The sequence below is a fragment of the Rhinoderma darwinii genome, chromosome 2 (assembly GCF_050947455.1).
Source record: "Rhinoderma darwinii isolate aRhiDar2 chromosome 2, aRhiDar2.hap1, whole genome shotgun sequence".
NCBI lineage: Eukaryota > Metazoa > Chordata > Amphibia > Anura > Rhinodermatidae > Rhinoderma > Rhinoderma darwinii.
The window spans coordinates 294,770,157-294,777,702 of record NC_134688.1 but is presented as its reverse complement, the minus strand read 5'-3'; the positions used below and the strand labels follow the sequence as shown (position 1 = coordinate 294,777,702).

The following is a 7,546-nucleotide window of genomic DNA, read 5'->3' as shown; positions in this document are numbered from 1 at the left end:
TTCAGGTGTGGTTAAAGACAGTACTTTTACTCTAAATAAACAGCACATTTCCTTCAGTTTGATATCCATCCAGTCTTCTGCGAATTTTATTACAGAACGCATATTAATTGCCACCATGGGTTGTACTATTCTTCAGCCATACACCATAGTAAGTTCCAAATCACAAAGAGGATGAATAATCCTGCGTGAAAAAAAATATGTATGTGTTATTTAATTATAATACATATATAATTATAACATGTACCAGCGGTAAATGCAGGATTCTGAAAGGGGGGTTTCCAAACGGACATACTTTTTAAACAAAGCTATCTTTGCCATACTCCCACTACCCTCTGGTTTTTACGAGTATTGGTCTGCATGTATCCACCGGACTAGCCTTTTATATTACAAGCTCTAATATAAAGGGCTAGACTAGTGGATATGGGCATACCAATACTCGTAGCGTAAGAACCAGCATAGATAGTGCCACACGCGGTGCCACCTATAGATAGTGTCCCCTGTAGATAGTGCCCTCTGTAGATAGTGCCACAGTGCCCCTGTTGATAGATACAAATCAGCAGCACAGGATCAGGAAGAAATTTTCCTTATAAAACGGGTGCACGCCTCCTAGGTCACAGTCCAAAGGTGACCCTCTTCTCCCACTCTTCACACACTGATAGCAACACCGCAGAAGAAATCCCTCCTGATCTGACCCCTTTAGACTTTTATCTTTGGGGTCATCTGAAGGCAATTGTCTATGCTGTGAAGATACAAGATGTGCAGCAACTGAAACTACGGATACTGGAAGCCTGTGCTAGCATTTCTTCTGCGGTGTTGCTATCAGTGTGTGAAGAGTGGGAGAAGAGGGTTGCGTTGACAATCCAACACAATGGGCAGCACTTTGAACACATTTTATAAGTGGTCAGAAACTTGTAAATAACTCAAAAAAGAATAAAGTAAGGTTAAAACCAAGCACACCATTGTTTTTCTTGTGAAATTCTCGATAAGTTTGATGTGTCACATGACCCTCTTCCCATTGAAAAAACTAAAGTTGGATACAAAATAGCCGACTTCAAAATGGCCGCCATGGTCAACACCCAGATTGAAAAGTTTCCCCCTTCCCATATACTAATGTGCCACAAACAGGAAGTTAATATCACCAACCATTCCCATTTTATTTAGGTGTATCCATATAAATGGCCCACCCTGTAGTATTTGGGTATAGACATGTGTGCTAGTGAAGTGTAGTTATAGTTGTATTGTACGATGTGTTGCACAATGTGTATTTAATGAGACCGGAGCACGCTTTAGCCATTCCCCAGAAGAAGCTGGACAAGGCAAAACCCAGGGTCGGGCAGGAGAGGCTTGACGTGCAACATGGGGATTTTAAATATTTATGAGCGCTTTGTCACTCTGAGTATATGGAATAAAGCGCCAAAAATATTTTATCCAACGCTGCAGTCTGCGCTATGTTTGCTTTTATCCTTTGCAGAACCACTTTATGTGAAGGTTGGGAGACCATGCAGTAGAAAAATCAAGTGTGTTCTGATACTTCACCTACTAAATGTAACCTCCTTGATATTGGGGATGGTGAAGAACTTTCCCTGGAGACAGCGTGTTGAATTTTTATCTGGACTATACTGTGCATAACTCCATTGAGTATAATCTTTATATAAACATTGGGATAGAGTTTCCTCAACTGTAATGAAAAGCGCATGCTTTTCAATTCAACTGTATGCGAAAAAATGTATAACGTGCCGTATACTTTTTCTTATAAAATGGATGTCAATGATAGATGTATACAACTGTTTAGGCATATGTCTTGGGCATATATTTAGCGCACTATTTAAAACGGTCCTGCTAAATGGAATCCACAGACGTGGTGTGACCATGCCTAAAATGGGTCAGGAGTTGCCTGTAACATTTTATTAACTTTTAAGCGCACGGAGCCTCCCAGAGCCATCTTTTTTTTCCCTACTTCCTCCTGCCCATCTAATTGGGGTAGCGGCGCAAAAGAGGAGTACTGCTTTACATAATAGCAGGGTCAGCCTTGCACCGTCGTTTTCATAAGGGGTGCGATATGTTCACTATGTAGATAATATACACAGTATATAGTATTGATGTATAGTGTATGGGTATAAATATAAATAATGGGTATAAATTTGTATAGTTGATAAGAGTATTGATAAGTATAGTTTTAAGTTTTGTAGCTTCATTATATAACCTGTTACCTGTGTTAGCTAAGAAGATTCTTGGAGAGTGGCTGGTCACAGGGGCTGAAAAAAAATTGAATATATATTAAAGGGGTTTCTGGTTTTTGCAAATAAAGTATATTTATTGTATAATAAAAATGCCCTAAAATTTTAAACCGTTAATTTTCTTATATACTTTCTGTATCATTTCCTCATGGTTTTTCAAGATCTCTGTTGAAGTCATTCCATAGGAGCCTTCATTGCTTATTCAGAGGATTACGTGATAATCACACGGGCACGGCTCGATCTATCAAATCTAGTGTACAGGAAAAGTGGAAGAAGTCGAACATTTCAACTTCTTAGCTCCAAAAACCCTTAAATGAGAGCTGAAGTCTGACTGATTGCTGTAGACAGCGCCACCTCATTTCCTTTACAGTAGTTTTCATAAATGTCACTCGATATATGAATCTGAATTACCTTTCCCATGTGTACAGTTAAACTAACATTCCAGGAAAAACTGATACACCGGTGGGATTTATGAGGCAAAATGTGCCAAAATTCTGGCTCAAATTCCACCAAAAAGCTGACATCCGTTTACTGTTGTAAGAAAAATTAAGTGAACCCTTTGTAATTACCTTGATTTCTGCATTGATTCCTAATAAAACGTGGTCTGCCTGTTATCTAAGTCTCGAACCTACTGTTCCTTCTCACTGTACCCCTCACAGTAAGAAGGAGCTGGAATGTAGAGCATGTTACATAGTTACATAGTTCATATGGTTGAAAAAAGACACATGTCCATCAAGTTCAACCAAGGGATGGGAAAAGGGAAGTAAAAAATTTCTACACATAAGAGCTTATATTTTTTTTGTTCTACGAAATTATCTAACCCTTTTTTTTAAAGCCATCTACTGTCCCTGCTGTGACCAGCTCCTGCGGTAGGCTATTCCATAGATTCACAGTTCTCACAGTAAAGAAGGCTTGTCACCTCTGCAGGTTGAAGCTTTTTTTTTTCCAGACGGAGGGAGTGCCCCCTTGTTTTTTGAAGGGGTTTTACATTGAACAGGATGTCACCATATTTTTTGTATGTGCCATTAATATATTTATATAAGTTAATCATGTCCCTCCTTAGTCGTCTTTTTTCAAGGCTAAATAGGTTTAGTTCTTTTAATCTTTCCTCATAACTTAGATTCTCCATGCCCCTTATTAGCTTCGTTGCCCTTCTTTCTATTTTTTCTAACTCCAGGGCATCCTTTCTATGAACTGGAACCCAGAACTGAACTGCATATTCTAGATGAGGCCTCACTAATGCTTTGTAAAGTGGTAATATTATATCCCTGTCCTGCGAGTCCATGCCTCTTTTAATACACGACAATATCTTGCTGGCCTTTGAAGCAGCTGATTGACATTGCATGCTGTTATTTAGTTTGTGATTTACAAGTACACCCAGATCCTTCTCAACAAGTGACTCCCCCAGTGTAGCTCCCACTAGGACATATGATGCATGCAGGTTGTTCATACCCAGGTGCATAACTTTACATTTATCTACATTAAACCTCATTTGCCAAGTGGACGCCCAAACACTTAGTTTGTTTAAATCCGCTTGAAATTCATGAAATTCATAGACTGAACATTACTACAAAGCTTGGTGTCATCTGCAAAAATAGAAATAGTGCTATTAATCCCATCCTCTATATCATTAATAAATAGGTTGAATAATATTGGTCCCCGCACGGAACCCTGGGGTACACCACTTATAACCGGGGACCATTCAGAGTAGGAATCATTGACCACAACTCTCTGGATACGGTCTTTGAGCCAATTCCCAATCCAATTACAAACTATACTTTCTAAACCTGTAGTCCTTAATTTGCCCATTAGACGTCTATGAGGGACAGTGTCAAATGCCTTTGCAAAGTCCAAAAACACTATATCCACTGCGGCCCCTCTGTCTAGGCTTCTGCTCACCTCGTCATAAAAACAAATCAGGTTGGTTTGACAGCTTCTGTCCTTAGTAAGCTTACTGGTCTATAATTACCCGGGGAAGACCTAGAGCCTTTTTTGAAAATAGGCACCACATTTGCCCTGTGCCGCCCCTTGGTACTATACCCTAGAGAATCTCTAAAAATTATGAAGAGGGGGACAGAAATAACTGAACTAAGCTCTTTAAGTACTCTAGGGTGTAACCCATCTGGTCCCGGGGCCTTCTTAAAATTTAAGTGTTTTTGCCCTCCCAGCCTGTGTTTGTTTTTTACAGTGTATGTAAAATATAACTATATTATGATCACTGTTACCGAGGTTACCGAGGTTTTCACGAACATTGACATTCCCAACAAGCTCTGCATTATTAGAAATGACCAGATCCAACAGAGCTTCACCTCTAGCCGGGTCTTCCACAAACTGGCCCATAAAATTTTCCTGCAACAGATTCAGGAAATGTCTCCCCTCCGCAAATGCTACTGAAGACAGTCAGGAATGAGTGTGCAAATAAATCGGCAACCCCAAATCCGTCCCAACTCTGATCAACAGAATCTAAGGCTACTCTATGGTTTTTGCCAGAGCCCACCACATGGCAGGTTGGACTTTGCAGCATATAACCCAGGTTGTTTTAACAGAGTTCAGTGTTGGGTAAGAGGTGCAATGCAGGCAATACTAGAGCAGATAACAAGACAGCCCAAGGGTGAACAGAAAGTCCAAATCACAAAGCTAGTGGATATCAGGGATTGCAAAGGTCAAAACCAGCCAGGAGCAGAAAGTCCAAATCAGTAAGCAAAGCGTAATCCAGAGACAAGCCAAGGTCCGGTTCCAAAAAGGGCAAATAGTCAAAGGTACAGGGTATAGTCAGTAGCTTGATCAAACACATGGAGACAAGGAAAATCACAAGCAAAAAAGACAAAACCAAATTAAATTTCTCCACCTTCCAATCTGATAGGAAGAAAGAGAGAAGTGGAATAGGCTCAACAACTAAAACCAGAAGCACCCAGAAGCTAGACTAGTAGTCATGGTATTCTTAAAGGGATGGACGTTTCTTAACAGTGTGCTTGCCACCCCATTCAATAGCTATGAGAATGCCAGAAACAGATGAGTGCTGTACTCGACTGTTTCTGTCATACCCATAGAATATGAGTGGAGTAGCAGCGAACATGCATGACCGCAACTCCAATTAATGTACATGAGGTTCATGATCCCCGTTATCGGGCCGTTGCAACTTTATAGGGGCCGCCCTCCTGTTTCAAACCTCTTAGATGCCGCATCTAAGGGATTAAACAAGTGGTATCCTGTTCATTACACTGAAGTATCAGCTGTAAGATACAGCCGACATGCTCGTTCTATGGAGTGGACTCAGCCCGTGGGCCCGCCCAATACTCCCCCACCTGACATGCGCCGTTTATATACGGCAGATGTTGGGAAGAGGTTAAGGGAACAATGAATTCAAAGGTGTATCAAACATTTTACAGTAGAATGTAAAGGCAGCCGCCCATGACTTCTAAAGAGATCAGCTGAAGAGACGTTGGGTTTAAACAAGACAGTGACCCAAAGCACACAAGAATACCAACTAAAGAATGGATGAAAAAGAAGAATATTTGTATTTTGGAATGGCCAAGTCATTCCTAACCATAACGCAATCGATATACTATGGTATGACTTGAAGGGGCCTGTGCATGCAAGGCATCCCAAAAATATTGATGAACTGAAAAACATTTGCATAATACAAAATTCCTCCTCAACGTTGTGCAAATCTGTTGTTGTGCAAAAAGGTGATTGCTGCTAAAAAGGGATCTGTGGGATATTAAATTAAGTGCTCAATAAAAGACATGAACAGTACAACTGTCTGTGTGTTTTTAGTTTAGGTAGTTTGTGTTTGTTATCTAAGTCCCAATTATAGACAATCAGACCACGTTTTATTAATAATCAATGCAGTAATCCAGGTAATTCCATAGGGTTTACTTACTTTTTCTTGCAACTGTATATGTGTTTTTACACCTTACTCGACCGTTTACACCTCAATTGACAGTTTTGAAAAGTGTCTAGAAAAAGGGACTTGGCTAAGAGGAGTTGTAAATTGTGCATTATTCCTTTGGTACAAAATATTGGGGTAAAGTACGCCAGCCAAAATGTGGCATAAGGAAAAGTGTACATGTCTAGTGTGCATGATTAATTTGGCACTGTTTCTTCTTGTCTGGTCTAGTTTTATCTAGAATTAATAAATCTCCCACACTGCGTTATACCTAGTGCAGGTCCTGAAATGAAGGTGTATGACTTCTATCTTTACTGTTCAATACATCTTTAAGTCATGCACCGGCCACTCACTAGGCATAACACCAGAACATTCTGTAGTTTAAAAATTGCTGAGATTCTGATTTCCATTATTACAATTCTCGCTGCTGGTGGGAAGAAGTTTCTTATAATACGCCTACTATAGTCTACAAGAAGTAATTATCAATGCATAAACGTAGTGATTGTTTAGTTATTTTAGTATTTATTTTTCTCAGCAGATTTACTATTGACGTTGTGCCAGAATTTTAGCCTAAGTTCAACCTTCTTTTTGGTGCAAATCATGTAAGACAATTGTATCAAAGAAATGCACCAAAAAAACAACAGATGACTGCAACTGGGGATGGGGCTTAGTGGAAAAGGGGTGGGACTTAGAATGGGCCGAATTGCGCCAACATTTTGGCACATAAAGTGTACTGAAGTAACCCAACCAAGAAGTTGTTAAAGTTATAAAGACTATATTAGTAAATCTTCCCCTTTGTGTGATATGAATTGATCTCAAATGAAGTGGTTCATGTGTGATTTTGCTTCCCAGGACAAAGTGTTCTTACCGTAACAGCACTTAGTAACATTGTTGAACCTTAGATCTTTAGGGCAACAAGTTGACTCAGGAAGAAGACAGTTGTCATCAATAACACAAGGTTCTGATCCACTCCCATTGTCATCCGCATTACATAAGCAGCTGTCACCATTGCACTGCTTGTCAAGACAACTGGAGCACAAAATATCTATGGAAACAAACGCAACAATACCAAAGCTGCTCCTGGTGTGTGTGTGTATGTGTGTGTGTGTGTGTGTGTATATATATATATATATATGTATATACACACTCTATGAAGCACAATTTGCGTTAAAATTATTAATTTACATTTCCCCTTTCACATTTCAAAGTCTGATGTATTTTTATTAAAGGGGTTGTCCGGGATTATTATTTAAGTTTACCTTTGCCATAAATAGTCATTTTACTAGAAATGAAGTACGTTGATAATGAATCTTTATTAACAATGATGCCCCTTTGCCTCAACGCGTGCCTGGCTTGATTTCCTTTTCGCAGTACAATAGTACGCAGCAGTGTAATTGCTTTATGCAATATCACCATATCT

General features: G+C 39.6%; 1 long non-coding RNA gene across 1 annotated transcript; it reads right to left on the bottom strand.

Annotated features, from left to right (window-relative positions):
* LOC142741200 (uncharacterized) lies at positions 1–7,166 on the bottom strand. The gene is made up of 3 exons (XR_012881030.1): positions 6,995–7,166; positions 2,211–2,255; positions 1–181 (listed from the first exon to the last, which is right to left on the bottom strand). It is a non-coding gene; the product is annotated as an uncharacterized LOC142741200 (long non-coding RNA).
* Positions 7,167–7,546: the final 380 nt, after the last annotated feature.